Source organism: Microcebus murinus, chromosome 7 (genome assembly GCF_040939455.1).
Source record: "Microcebus murinus isolate Inina chromosome 7, M.murinus_Inina_mat1.0, whole genome shotgun sequence".
Classification (NCBI taxonomy): Eukaryota; Metazoa; Chordata; class Mammalia; order Primates; family Cheirogaleidae; genus Microcebus; species Microcebus murinus.
In genome coordinates this window covers 12,581,873-12,598,297 of record NC_134110.1, presented here as the reverse complement: position 1 = coordinate 12,598,297, position 16,425 = coordinate 12,581,873, and positions in this window count along the sequence as shown.

Genomic DNA, 16,425 nt, shown 5'->3' with positions numbered 1-16,425 from the left:
CTGTTCTGTGCAGGCGGCTAGATAAGCCCTGCTAGCATGTTATGGATTTTGCAAGTGGGCTCGGTAACTCCCTCTGGTTTAAAGGATCCCAAATATCTACTTTATCATGTAATTTGAGAACAACTGAGGACAAGCAGAATCTCTCCCCTCCCCATATGCTCCCGGAATGTGACTGTGTAGATGTCCATTATGTAAGTGAAAGGCCTTGGGAACGACAGCCCTGCCAGTGGCTTCAAGGCTTCAAGATTTCTCAGAAAAGCATGTCTCAAAAAAAAAAAAAAAAAAAAAAAAAAAAGAATAACAACCACAGCAGCAAGCATCACTTTCCAACCTCCTGCCCCTGTCTTGCTTCTGAATCATAAATCATGAAAAAGAGAGAGAAACAATGACTCCAGTTTTCCTGCCTTTCACAACTGGAACTGATAATGCCAAAAAGGAAGAGAAATAAGCAAGCGAGCCATATTGCTGCAGAAGGAGGAGGGGCCCACTCGGGAAACCGGAGGTTCCTCATCTCTAAAGACCTCCCATCCCTAAGAAGGGTCACTCCTCTGAGTTAGTTGCTCTCAAACCTGGCCTCATGTAAGACTCACCTATATTTTTGTTTGTTTTTATTTAAAGTAATAGGAATGCCTAGATCAATATCCTGATGTGATTGGCCTAGGGTCTAGACAGCCGTGCATTCCAATCCTGCTCTGTTTCATGGGACCCACGAATGGGATTCCTGGATATTCTGTTCTGTTTCGTGGAATACAATTATCCCCCTCTCCCAGCTCTTGCCCCTTCCCATGCAAGCATATACGCAGAACACACATCCGGTAAACAAAGTCTCTCTCTTTTTTCCCATCCATCACTCACTCCTATTAGCATTCTCTTCTATTCATTCTGGCTGCCAAAAATTTATCACTCCTCATTTGAACACCTCGATAGCAGTTTTTGAGTTTTTTTATTTCCCATTGATGCATTGGTGTGTTGATTATTATTTAAAATCCTGACTTTGAGGGGATGGAGAGCTGTGACATTGCGAAGTATAAAATATATTTTTTGTCTCAGAACATAGGAGCCCAGAGTGGTGGAGACGTTCCCCTTTCAGGTAGTGGTTTTTGTTCATCCACTTCAGGCCTACCTGAACCGCTGCGGATTGCCCACGGAAGTCGGGCTGCACATTTTGTATGAGCAGAACATTCTTCCTGTTCACCAAAGTGGAACTGAAGTTTCTCTTTCCCTTGGTTTTTCTCACTCCCTGTAGCCAGCAGCGACGCATTTCTGGATTATGTTGTACACTTTACCTTGAGAGATAGATGATCTGTTCTTTGATTAGACACCCTGACCTTTTACGGGTGTTGATCATTGATCTTGATCTGGGCTGGATAGAAAGCTCTTGACTCTGAAAAGTTACTCTGCTGCCGACACCACAGGGAAATTCAATTTCTGCGTCCTGGCAGCCACTGCAGCACGACTCCTCCTCAATTAGGATTTCTCTCTTTATTATTTTACTTTTATTAAGCAAGCTGCAGCCTCTGCTTTCCAGCCCTAGCTTTTAGTTACAGTAATCAATTCTTCAGTGTAACTGGCTATAATTGTGGGCTTAGATATTGAACTTTCATGGGGCTTAGACGTAGAGTGTCCCCGTGAAGGGTCTTCTCCATACGTTGCAGACAGATGGGTAATAATACCATACATTAATACCTCCACATTGGTTTATGTGTGTTTGACCACAGTGCAAGCATAATTATTTTTGCCCAGTAAAAGCTATTAGAGATCTATTTGGTAGGTTTTACGATCAATAGCTCCTGTGATATTTGTGTAGCAGCCACAGAATAATCAATTGAAGGTCATATAAAGTAAATTACCATCCTCCTATAATGATTCTTTTTTCTAGATGAGAATTGGGTTTTATTATTTCATCAGGAGCCTCTCACAGCGCATGCTCTGTCTGTTTGAGAAAGAGAGATATGAAAGTTGAGGGCTTGTTTTGAACATAGTATTAATATCCATTACTTGAATTTATGTTATTGGATTATTGAATTAGTGGATTCACACTGGAATTCTTTCAAAACCCTTTCTTATGTACTCAGTGACACAGTTAATAACAGTCGAGAGCAAACGGACGCCTTTGCCGCATGGCGGAGTGAGTCACTTTGCAAAAGTCAATCTTTGTAGCTGTCTCTTTAAAGCAAATTTAGAGTTGGTTAAATGTGTTATATTGACAGTGTGACCGACCGAGCTTCTCTCTGCAAACCCTTTTGGAGAGTGACTGGTGAACTAAGCAGGAAATGGAGTCAGGAATGCTGAATACTAATGCATAGTCTACCAGCAGCTCAAGGTGAAATAAGGGGTGGGGGTGGGGTGCCTGTACACCTGCTTTCCAGCCAGACCTCTCCCCCACACGAGACGCCTAACCTGGATTTCAGACTGGCAGTGCAAGCCAGAGTGATGGCTGTGCCTCTATAAAAGATTGCAATTTGCCAACCGGAGGTGTGCAATCCCCCAACTGTCTTAAAGGGACCCATTTTCAAAGTTTAGCCCTTTTTTTGTGGGTGCAATCAGTTGTGCACTGAAAAACTGCAGCCACAGTTGGATAACTGCAGACACAACAGGCCACAAGAGGCCTCTTTGCTCCAAATTTTGTACCTGCAACTAATTGCACTTACAGAAAATGGGAGTGTGGTAGGAGCTTTTTTAAAAATTTGGGCCAGTAAATTCTCCATGGAGAAAATAGGCAAGGAAAGAGACAATTACTCACTTTCTTAAAGACAAAGGCAAATAGAGACATGCTTTTCTCCACACACTCAATCTAGTCTATGGAGCATGGTCTGGAAGCCAAAGACAAGGTTCCACAAATGCCCTGATCTTTTGGGACACTGTTTGGGACTCAATGACATTTTGCAAATGTGCAAGAAATAATCTGCTGAAAAGTAGCCCAGGGAAGATGTTAGTGAGTTTGACAGTATAACTTTGATGATAAATTAATGAAATGTTTTAGACTAAATGACAAAAGAGATTTTCTTTTTGTTTAAGAAATTGTTCTTGTTACTTCTCATTTGTTTTGTAGATAACTAATGCAAAAATTAAGATAGTGGTGACTGTAGATTTTAATCAAAAGGTAAATCAGGAAGTACTTTATATATATTTATATATACACACATATAATACATTCATATATTTGCATATATATAAATATATTTATATATTATATATGTATATGTATATGTATATATACATATTTTATAGATACACTCATATTTTACGTACTGTTTTTTGATGAGCCTAGGGAAAGGGCAATCTAGCCTCTTAAGGTTGTACAGATGTGACTTACATGGCTCTCAAGGCCTAGTGGCTGAACATCTGCCTGGAGGAGCTGGTGATACTATGTCCCAAGGGGATTCATCACACCGTCTATTCTGTACAATGTGAAAATAAGCAATTTGTGATTGAACTCAAGACCTTGTCTCCTACCTTTCATAAATGACTGTAAATTAAGCTCATATTCTGGGATTTCAAGTCAAATACAAAATAGCATCAGCATTTTGAGATACTGTTCTTATAGAAATACTTTGCAATGTAATTGTATTCCAATTGCGTATTTAATTACCCAAGAAAATAAGAAATGGTCTTGATAGTTCTTATGGTTCCCAGGAAATTGATGAGGGAGTAGCATAGTAGTGTTAATAATTAAAAAGTAAAGAAGTATAGACAGACATAGCTCAATGGAACAGAATAGAGGGCACAGAAATAAACCCATACATATGTAATCAACTGGACAAGGGCACTAAGAATACACAACAGAAGAAAACATTCTCTTCAACAAATGGTGACGGGATAACTAGACATCCACATGCCAAAGAATGGAATTGGACCCTTATGTTACACCATACACAAAAAACATCTCAAACTGGGCTACAGACTTAAATGTGAGATCAAAAACTGTAAAACTTCTAGAAGAAACCATAGAGGAAAAATACCATGGCATTGGTCTTGGCAATGATTTCATAGATATGACACAAAAAGCACAGGTAACAAAGGCAAACATAGACAAGTTAGGCTACACCAAACTAAAAAGTTTCTGCACAGCAAAAGAAACAATCAGTAGAGTGAAAAGGCAACCTACAAAATGGAAGAAAATATTTATAGACCATATATTAAATAAAGGATACATTTTTTAAAATGTATAAGGAACTTGTACAACTCAATAGCAAAATAATAATAATCATAAGGGTAAAACCCAAATTTTTAAGGAGGCAAAGAACTTAAATAGATGTTTATCCAATGAAGTCATACAAATGGCCAAGAGGTATAGGAAAAGATGCTTAATGTCACTAATCATAAGGAAATGCAAATAAAAAACACAGTGAACTGTCACCTCACAATTGTTAGGATGGCTATTATAAAAAAAATGTCAACAAATGTTGAGGGATGTGGAGAAATGGGAACCTTTGTACACTATTGATAGGAATGCAAACTGGGGCAGTCACTACGGAAAACAGTATGGAGGTTTATAAAAAATGTAAAATTGAACTACGATATGATTCAGTAGTCTCCCTTTTGCGTACGTATCCAAAAGAATTTAAATCAGCATGCCAAAGAGGTATTAACACTACCATGTTCATTGTAGCATTATTTGCAATAAGATACAATGTGATGACAACCCAAATGTCCATCAATATATGAATATATAAAGAAAATGTGTTTACCTACAAAGAGATATTACTCAGCTTTAAGAAAAGAAAGAAATCCTGCAATATTCAACAACATGTGATAATGTGAAAGATATATATGACCTTGCTCCCATTTCCTGGCATATAACACCTATAATTCTTGGAATCTCCAAAGTGATAGCTGTTTTTTGTATGCTGATGGGTTAACAGATGGCTGCCCACCCCTACATAGCTTCAGGATGTGGTTGGTCACTGGAAAGACCAAGACTGGATTAGAGGGTTGGAACTTTAAGTCCCACCCCTTCATAACCACCTGAAAGTGGAGAAATGCTAAAGGTTAAGTTGACCACCAGTGGCCAGTGATTTAACCAATCATGCCTATATAATGAAGCTTCCATAAAGACCCAAAAGGGCTGGATTTGGAGAACATCTGTGGAGCTAGACAATTAAAAGTTCCTGGAGGGGGGTGTTCCCAGGAAGGGCATAGAATCTCTGCTCCCCTTCCTTCATGCCTGTCCTTATGCATCTTTTCATCTGTATCCTTTGCAATATCCGTTGTAATAAATCAGTAAACTATCAGTAGATAGTGTTAGAAATGAATTAGAGAACACCCAGCTTGTGTCTACTGTAGAATTAATTGCTTGCTTAATTTGTGGGGGAAAACCCCAAACACATCTGGTATCAGAAGTATGTTGTAAGAGTGTAGAAAGAGACATTTAGTTTGTATTTTCTACTCAACAAGGATGAAACTTGAGTACATTATGTTAGGTGGACTGAGCCAGTCACAGAAGGACAAATACTCCATGTTTCCACTCATATGAGGTATCTCAAATAGTCAAACATATAGAAACCGTGAGTAGAATGGGGATTTCCAGGGACTAGGAGGAGGAGAAATGGAAAGTTGCTAATCAATGGGGACAAAGTTTCAATTATGCAATGTGGATAATTTCTAGAGACCTGCTGTGTAACATATTGCCTATAGTTAACAATATTGTATTATACACTTAAAAATCTAAGAGGGTAGATTTCTTGTTAAGTGTTCTTACCACAATAAAAGTAAAAGTTTTTTTAAAAGAAAAGAAATCTAAAAGAAATCTAAATACCATGGAAGAATACTCTTGGAAAAAGACAATTAAGGGTCAAGAGTCTCCCCTTTCAGTTGACCTGCTGTTTCCATATCACAACATGGGTGTGAATCACATTTTGAAACTTGGATACTTTTTTCCATAGAATAATATTAAAAGGAATCATTAGGTTCTCTCACATATTTTCTTATTAATTGGCTCTCAATGTAAATATAAAATCCAATGACATAGCACTGAATGTATTTTGGTACCAATAATGGCATTTATTTCCATCTAGGTATGTTGGTCTGAGAACATAGTCTCCCTGGCAAAATCCTTCAAGAGAATGAAATGCCACTAGAAATACAAATTAACCCCCAGGCAGCATATTAAGGGCCACCCAACCTGCACCATGATGGGAATATTTGAGATTTCAGAGCTACCTCTTCATCTTTCCCCATCTTTCCTTTCATGACATATTATATAAATGAAGCCTCTGCTATTGCCCTTTGGAGAGTATATCAAATAAGGGATTAATTCATCTTATTCATTCAGCTGAACCTCTGCTTTCAGCTTTGGTCTCACATTTTAAAAGGGGATGGAGAACTTGTAGAGGGTTCAGGGAAGAAGAATACAAATGATATAAGCAACAGAATTTGAGTTATGTTTAGAAAATTGTTCTATAGTGTAAGAAGGTGAAAGATGACAGGAGTGTGAAATGACAGAGAGGAAATTGCAGGACTATTTTTCTTCAGAGGTAAAAGTAATAACATTTGGGGAAATGGGCTTAAATTAGGAGCAATTTCACATGTACAGGAAAACATCCCATTAAACTGTGAAAATGAAAGAATAGTTTTAATGAACAAGAAAATGAAGCTATGAAATATCAATTCTGATAAGTAAAAAATGCCTTATGCAAATGAAGCAATCAATAAATAAACAGCAGTTATTGCAACTGATTGATGATGATAATGGTGTTGACTATTAGAATTATTTACCTGCAAATTTCTGTAACAACCTGGCACTATCTGGTCTGTCTTAGTACTTGGCTTGCCAAACCCCAGCCTTGGATTTACTCAACCATGTTTCTTCTCCATACCTGTGCCAGCTGCTTCATTTGGCTAATGTTGGTTGATCCTGGCTAATCTTGGTTTTGCTTTAAGAATAAAATCTTAAGCCTCTTACCACTGCTCTGCAGCTCTACAAAGTTTCCCTGTTGAGTCTCCAAGACAGTAATACCATGTCTTCTCTTCCCTTCAAACCTGCAGTTTACCCTAAAGTGACCTTGCATCAACCTTTACCTGGAAAATAAATGCCATCAGTTGGGAAATCTCTCACCTTTTATGTACTTTTTAAAATATCAAATCTCACCTATATCTACACTGTCTCACCTTTTCCTCCAAGATTACAGCTGATGAAAGGTGCTCCCTGCTTTCAAAGACCAGTCCCCTTAGTTAGGTTCTGAATCTTACCATCTCATCCTTCTCTAGGATTTTGTGGACTTTGATTCCTTGTGCTTCTGAATCCAATGCTCCTTCTTTACTGGACGGTTGTAAAAACTATGCAATATAAACACCCAAACAAAAAAGAAGACAAATACACAAAAATCAAACCTTATATTTGGCAAAAGATGGTAATTGATTTCCAATATCCATTGTCTCCTTATCCCTTGATAAAAGAACCTGTGCCTTTATCTGGGCCCGTGAACACCTGGAATGGGCAATATTCCTCAAATTCTCTTGCAGCTAGGTGTAGCCAGGTGAGTGAGTCAGCAGGTGCAGTATTTCTACCTCTTGGAAGCATAATCAGTGAGGAGATGTGAGCTTTCATCACTTCCCTCTCTGTGGAAGTTGGCACAGCTGGGAGGGAGAAAGATCTGGGTCCCTATTGTTTCCAGAGCCACCATAGCAGCCCTGGACTTCTTACCTCCTGCATGATTAACAGTGGAGCAAAATAGGCATCTATCTGGTTTAAGCTGTTGTTGTTATATTTTCTATATTTGCTTGCAGCCAAAACTAATCCTAACTGATATACTAACATTCCCTACATCTCATCTCCCTCAAACTGCCACAGCCCTCAGCTTCCCTTCACAGATAAGTATTTCGAGACATCTCCACGTGCATCCTTCTCATCCTCACTTCTGTCATGTCCCATGACTCCAGGATGACTTCCGCCATCATCCCTACAGAATGATTTTGTCAGGATCACTGACTTCCGTTTGCCAATCCTCATGCTACTCAACAGAGCAACAACATTTCCATCCTCCTATCTCTTTCTTGTAAGTCTCTCTTCACTAGGATTCTGTGATACCCCACTGTCCTGAGTTTTCTTAGGCCCCTCTGATTACCATGCTGCGGTCTCCTTGGCAATCCTATATTTCAATCTCCAGCTCCATCCCTCCCATTGTGGTTTGGTAGGCATTTCCAACCCAATATATCCAAAATGGAACTCTTGATACCCCTGCCTCCCAAACCTGGTCCTACCTCAACCTTTCTCACCTTAGGGAATCCACCGATTTGCTTCATCTAGAATAGGGGAGTCACCCTTTAATTTCACTCTCTACCTCACTCGAGAACACAGCTCTCAAAGTAGTTATGCTTGGGTCTATATCAAGTAGAAAAATCACAGTCATCTATGTCTGCTCATTTTTACTTCTGGCATCCCAGTCCTAATATCATCATCTTTACCCTGGGCCACGGAATGGCATCTACTCTGACTTTCTCATTTTTACTTTTTTTTTTGTTTAATCGCAGATAATCTAAAGAAATAAAGCATATACCTCTGCTGTTCTAAGATCTACAGCAGATTGCTGCTATATAAGAAAACGGACTGTACGCTCCTTAACATAGATGACATGGCCCCATAGAACATCATTCTCCTTCACACTGGTTTTCTTTCAGTTCCTCAGAAAGACCAAAGTATTTCCCACCCCAGGACATTTGTGCGTGCTAGTCCTTCTCTCTAGTAGCTTCTTCCCACGCACATTACTGTGTTTGGTTCTTTCTCACCCTTAAGATTGTCCATTAAATGTTACTGCCTCAGCAAAACATTCACTGGTCGGCCACCTTGTTTTAGGAGACATGTAAATATGCACACTAATCTTTTATAATTCTTCCCTCTTTTATCCCTGTGGAGCAATGATCATTGTTTTTCAGGTAATAGTTCCTGGGATTTTTTGATCAATTAATTTTAAATATTTTAACAGCTTTAGTTAGATGTTATTTATTGGTCTTAAAGTTCACCTCCTTTAAATGAGCATTCAATGTTTTATATTTTAAGTAAATTTACTGAGCTGTGCAACTATCACTACAATTCAAATTTAGAACATTTCCTTCGTGCTCATCTGAATCACACCCCATGCCCCCTACATACATATATATATCCCATATATGTATATGCATAAAATATTTTATATATACACATATATTTATACATATATAAAAATAATTTCTTAATCATCTATTGATGGACACTTAGGTTGACTCCATATTCTTGCTATTGTGAGTAGTGTTGCAATGAACCTATGGGTGCAGGTATCTTTTTGATATAATGATTTTTTTTTTTAGGTAGACACCTACAAGTGGGATTGCAGGATGGAATGTTAGTTCGTTTTTAGTTCTTTGAGAAATCTCCATACAGTTTTCCATAGAGGTCCATGTCTCCTTCCTAAACCTGAAAGCCTGAGAGTGGTGGCTGCCTGCTTTGTCGTCCAATGCCTGCTATGGGGTAGATGCTCAGTCAGCATCTGTTAAATGAGTGAACAATAATTAATTCCATGTTAAATTCCAAATTTCTCTTTCTAATGAGTAGAGGCCAATTTAGATGACTGTAGACGGGATAATATCCACTCTGGGTGACATGATCTTCCAAATATGTTTCTACTTCACCTTGTTGTACCAATCAAAATTTCCTCTGGGATAGAAGGAGTCCACATTCCTTGCAGGTAGTTTGCTGTATGTCCACCTGTGACTCTCTGGAAAGTCTTAGAACCATGCAAAAAGTATGATAACGTTATTGTACCTTGATCTGAAACTCAGGAAAAGAATCTTTTAAAGCTTTTGGGAAGTTCCTTCCATATAGTGAAACCAGAGTGCATGATCTGGGAACCTTTACAGGAATGGGAAATTAGGAAGCAGTTTGTGCCTGGGAGTGTGTGTGTGCGAAACTTGTTAGACCTAGAATACTGCTTTAGGCTTTAGTCCACATATTTAATTCAGCATCCAGCATGCGGATTTAGACAGACTTTATTCCCCCAGCCAAAACTAAGGAGACTTGACTTGCAGAAACCAAGAATTAAAGTGCCATGTGAACCAAAGGGGCTCTATGCCACCTAGAAAGAGGTGAAAACTAGTGGTAGCTATTATGAATAGGCTATGTATCTGTTTAATTGAAACAAGGGCCTTTTAAACACATTACGAACATTTTTGCAAAGAACTCTAAACCCCCTTGTTTCTTTATGAAATCATTAAATAAAATTAGAGAATCTGTGGACTTATTATTGGAAGCTACAAACCCACTGAGAGCCATGGTGATTGTATCCTGCTCCTTGGGGAAGAAATCCAAGAAAAACAGAAGATGAGGAAGGCAGGCTAAATATCTGGGACCTATAAGAAACCAGAATTAGGCACATGAGGCCACTCTAGCAGGGGCTGGGAAGAGTCCAGGGTCTTGGATATTCAAGAAGCTTAAAGAAGGAGGGTTGAGCAATTTTCTTCCTGTGTAGATAGGACCGACTCAGTTTTACTCAATAATTTATACAAAACTCTAAGAAGAACATGGCAAATAAATAAATAATCCACCCCCAAACATTCTATATTTATGGGAAGAAAACAAAGCAAGGCAACCCCAAACAATGTAAATGAACTGATTTTTGGAAGGGTAATTGGAAGAGGTATTTGATGTGTGGGTCCTATAACGAGTCTTGGCTGGGAGCCTGCCTGTTTGAACAACAGAGAATGAACAACAAAACAAGAATGGAGAACAAAAAAGAAGCTCTTAATAGAACTTGAAGGTGACAACAGGATGATTTTCTGTGGGCTGCAGGGATTCAGTGGCAATTAGGAGGACATTAAGTGTCCAGAGATGAGCCAGAAATGATGGGGAAATAAAGAGCAACCAATTAGAATTTGTCACTGCAGAGTGGGGGTGGAGGTTGGGGAACGATGGGCTTGATAAAGAGGTCCAGGGAAGAAATCAGTTGAAGGAAGGGATAGAATTACTGGGAACAGGTGACTTTATTTTTTTTTTATTTTTTTGAGACAGAGTCTCACTCCGTTGCCCCCACTAGAGTGCCGAGGCATCAGCCTAGCTCACAGCAACCTCAAACTCCTGGGCTCAAGCGATCCTTCATGCCTGGCTAATTTTTTCTAGATGTTTTTAGTTGGCCAATTAATTTCTTTCTATTTTGAGTAGAGACGGGATCTCACTCTTGCTCAGGCTGGTTTTGAACTCCTGACCTTGAGTGATCCGCCTGCCTTGGCCTCCCAGTGTGCTAGGATTACAGGAGTGAGCCACCGCGCCCAACCCAGAACAGGTGACTTTAGTTGTGGAAAGAAGGGTTCTGACCTGGAAAGAAAGGTAGGTGGGCCAGAAAGAACCAAGCAAACTCAAAGACGGTCATTAAGTCAGTTGAGTGATATTATCAGACTTTACAAATACATTTGGAAGTGTGCAGAATCTGAAGTAGCCTATTTTGTCGAGCTGTGCTGAGCTAGTTTACATAAGACTCAGCACCCAGCACCCATTCCTTAGTCCATACCAGCTGCCTGCCAGCACCCTGTGTTCCATATTCCCTTTCTCTGCAGTCCTTGCTCATCTATTCCTTGAAGAGAAAGCAAATTTAAGGACTTTGGTGTAAGATGCCATCTGAACAGTACCCTTTCCCCCCCTGTGAAGTTGTGGAAAAAGACAAAAATTAACACCACCAATGACAGACAACCTTTAGCCAACTTGGAAACAATTTCCACTAAGTGGGCTATTGATGAAAGTGGCCAGAAAAGAGAAACCAATTGATCACCTATGCACATGCCATTAGAATGTAAGTTAAAAGACCCTTTCTTTGCACTCCTACCCCCCTCCCAACTCTTCAGCCCCACTGCTTCCCCCTGAGAATCACCATTTAGGCCCTTTTACAGTGGGATATGTGACTACAGATGTTTTTGAGGCTCTCAGAAGCCACTTTTGATCTTCTATTTCCTCTGGATTCATAGTTAACTTCTCAACATTGCTAGTAGGAATTCTATATCTCCCAGAGAAAAATAAGGGGTCACAAATATTGTTGGGTACGTGTCATGAGAGAGCTGTGTGGCATCAGGTGGGGAACGATCTTAGCAAATGTCACTGTGGAAGGTGTAGTGCCTACAAAAAGAGTCCTTCAGAGGAGTGGTAAATTATATGGGGGTAGCTTTTATGTATATATTTATTAATAATATATAATATACCATGCAGCATGCAATAGGGTTAGGATAAGATCTTTTTTATTTTTAATTGGTGTCCCAGAGCCACTAGTGTTAAATACTTGGAATTGGGCTCAGGCAACTGATTCCAGCTAAAACTTTGTGAAGAGAATTTAGTTAGCGCACAAGTGAACAATGTGTCATGTTCCAGAGTGCTCCACCCAATACTCCTCCAGTGGATGGAGGGCTCTTTGGTTAAGCATGAATAAGGAAGAAACAGCAGCAACTTGAAGGACAGAGAAAATTATATGCCAAATGTCACAAATGACATGGGATCTATTGACAGAATAAGAAAAATATATCAGAGGGACAATTTGGTTTGATCAATAAAACAGAAGAAGACTTGATATTTATGAAATTGGAGCAAAGGGCAAGAACATAGGCAAAGTAGAAGGACAGAAAGATGCCACTAAATGATAAATCGTGAGAAAAGCAAGAGAGAGACTGATGCCAGGAGAAATTGTCAGGATTGCAGGTATAGCAGGCAACAAGAACAACACTAAGGGAGTATGTCCCTTCCTCCTGCCCAGGGGCTTCCTTCCTTTGGGACTTAATGGAAAATAAATTGTGACCTGGGGATGCAGCTCACTCCTGAATGCAAAGTATGTCAGTCAGTTTCTTAACATTACACACAGTTGAAAAAATTACCATTTTCAGATGGCAGAGAGAACCTATGACAAGAAAGAGTAGACGAATGGCCAGGAGGTGAGATCTGGTTGAAAGAGCTTCTCGGTTTGTCCTGACAGAGGCTGTATCATAATGCCACCAGCAACAGCTTCTCTTTTGTTTCCCTTTCTGGGAAACATCCCCTAAAATTATAGGTAACCCAGAGGGGAAAAGTAGAAGAAAAGGACTAGTGGGCATTTGTGAACTAGCCAGTGACTACGATCACCACATATGAATTTATCTGTGATAGGCCTCCCAACGATGTCTAAGTCCTAATCCTGGGAACCTATAAGATATGTTACCGTGCATTGCAAAAGGCAAATTTGCAAATGTAATTAAGGTAAGGTTCTTGAGATGGAGACATTATCCTAGATTACCCAGTATAATCACAAGATTCCTTATAAGAGGGAAAGCAGGAGGGTTAGAATTAGAGAAGGAGATGTGACTGGAGCACAGGTTAGAGAGATGCTGGTCTATGAACAAAAAATGCAGGTGACTTCTAGGAACTGGAGAAAGCAAGGGAACAAATTCTCCCCTGGAGCTTCCAGAAGTAATGTGGCTCTGCCAACCTATTTTAGACTTCTGACCTCCCAAACTGTAAGATAATAAATGTGTGTCATGTTAAGCCACTAAATTTGTTTCAACAGCAACAGGAAACTAATACATAACTTACAGAGCATTCCTGGAAATATCATTATGTCTTTTGGCATCTGTGGAAATGAGGACTGTTTGAGACAAATTAAGCTAATTTCTAAAAGAAAGAAATTTCCTATTTTGAGGCCTTAAACTTTGCATAATATCTAACTGTGATGTATTATTCCAGTTATACTAAATAAACTAAAAATGCAGTTGCAGGGTTAAAGCAAGACTTGATAGAAATAAAGGGTAGTAACTATACTGAATAAAGAAAACATAGAGAATGCCACAGTGATATTAAGAACAAACTCTACACACTGAAGCAATTAGAAAAAAATTGTAAGAAAGTGATATTGATTTGTAAGAAAATGTAGATATTGATTAAAATGAAGATAGAATTTAAGAATTTATAAGATTTCTTGAGGAAGAAGATAGGACAACTAGAAAAGAAATAATAATCAAAGACAACATTAAAGAAAACTTCACTGTGTTATAAAAATAATCTGGATTTGAGTATCAAATGGGCCCATGCATTACAAGCAAACTCAGTGAAAAGACAATCAGGCTGGCAAGATTATTAAAGTAAATATCATATCAACACTCAGAAATAAAAAAAAAATAAAAATTACCTGTAAAATAACATAAAATGGGCTGACCTCAGACTTTTATCATGCAAATGCTAAAGATAGTAGAGAAGTATCTACCTAGGTCCATGAGAAATTGATAATAACTCATTTATTTTGTCTCTAATCAAGTTTCTCCCACTATATAAAGGCTCCATAAATATGTTTCAAATAATCTTGTGGTTTTTACACAATGGTATCAGAGAAACTTAAAGAAAGGACATACAAGGTCATATATTCTAAAGATCACTAGCTATATCCAAGAGAAATCAAATTTAAAGGTTAGTTAAGGGTGTGAGTGTGTGTGTATGTGTGTGTAAATTGCTGCTATTTTTTATGTGTACATGCAAACTAACTTTGTAATCCTTGCCTTACTTAAGTTCTATGATTATTTTTCTAAAAATAAAATTAAAGATTATATCAAGGTAAAAAAAATAATCTGAAAATTGGCTGTCCACATGCCATGAGTATTGAAAAGAAATTCACGTTTACATATTGGCCAACTGAGAAATGAATCAAAGGTAAGAAATTGGAAATGGGAACTACGTGGCATGAAACAACCCCATCTTCACATTTGAAAACTGGATTCCAATTTTAGAAATACAAAATAGGAAACCACTTTAAAGTATTATTATGTTTTGAGAGCTGTATCCTACCATCAGGATGCAGAACTGGTCCTGTACTGCTATTCTTCACTTAGTTCTAGGAAGTACTGTTGTGTCATATAACTTGATCACTTATGCTTGACTACTACTAAAACAACAACCAATGGCACTCTGTTTCAGCTCTTGTTACAGACAGCGCCTCTATTTACACTTTAAAGGACACAATGCTGAACTAATTGTGAACTATGCCCTCCTTCCTACACCAGACTCCTAGAAGTACACAGACCTGCAAAATGACAACCACTTAATTACTGAATAAATTGCCCAGTGAAATTTTTGCTTTATCAAAACCCATATGGAATGACCCAAGTCATTCTGACTTCTGGGTTTTGATTTTTGTTTTTAATGGAGAAAACTATTATAATAATTCTGAGTGGCAGATAGTATCTCTCATGAGACCTCATTTCTTCAAGATTTTTAGTTATAAAAAGTACTACATGGGGGATTAATCTTTTAATATAAATTTATTTATACCTATGCCCACATGTAGAAAGTAAATTTTAAAAACATATTTCCTTTTTGATGGCACCATTTTTTTTCTCTATTCAGTTATCAGCTCACTTCCCTTTCTTCTCTATTTATATCAACCCAATTCTCCATGGGAAAATAATATGCATTACCTAGTGATAATCCTTCCATATACCTTCAATTACATGCATTCTTTTTTTTTTTTTTTTTTTTTTTTTTTTTTGAGACAGAGTCTCGCTTTGTTGCCCAGGCTAGAGTGAGTGCCATGGCGTCAGCCTAGCTCACAGCAACCTCAATCTCCTGGGCTCGAGCGATCCTTCTGCCTCAGCCTCCCGAGTAGCTGGGACTACAGGCATGCGCCACCATGCCCGGCTAATTTTTTATATACATATCAGTTGGCCAATTAATTTATTTCTATTTATAGTAGAGACGGGGTCTCACTCTTGCTCAGGCTGGTTTTGAACTCCTGACCTTGAGCAATCCGCCCGCCTCGGCCTCCCAGAGAGCTAGGATTACAAGCGTGAGCCACCGCGCCCGGCCTGCATGCATTCTTATACAGATATAATTCTATGATCTTCTGTGGATTGATATAGAGGGTACTCATGTATATGTGTGTATGATTACTTATTTTTCCAAAATGGGCTGTATACTTTCTATGTAAGGCTTTTCCTTACTAAGCAGTTCTTTGTGGAATTCCATCTCAGTCAATTTATATGGCTCTAATTTATTCCTTTTAGTGGTTGTATAATATTCCATGCCATGGATGTACCATGCTTGATTCACTTGTTTTTTCTTTTCGCTACTATGAAGAGTGCTATAGCAAACATCCATATGTGTGTGTGTGTGTGTGTGTGTGTGTGTGTGTGTGTGTGTGTCTGTTCCCTACATATTGTCTAAAAGATGAAGGCTTTTATTTCTTGAGATAGATTCCTAGGAGGGAGACTGCTGAGTGTAAAAATATGTATATATATTCACACACACATATATGTGTGTATATATATATTGCACACATATATGTATATACATATATTTATATATATCACACACATATTTAAAATTTACAACATGCTATCAGAGTGATTTTACAACATGTAAAAAATCTTAGCATTTTTATAAGCTGTGTATGAATAGACACTTTTCTGCACATTCTATAATTGGTGACCTTTTTTTTTTTAATTTTGCCAGCTTGATGG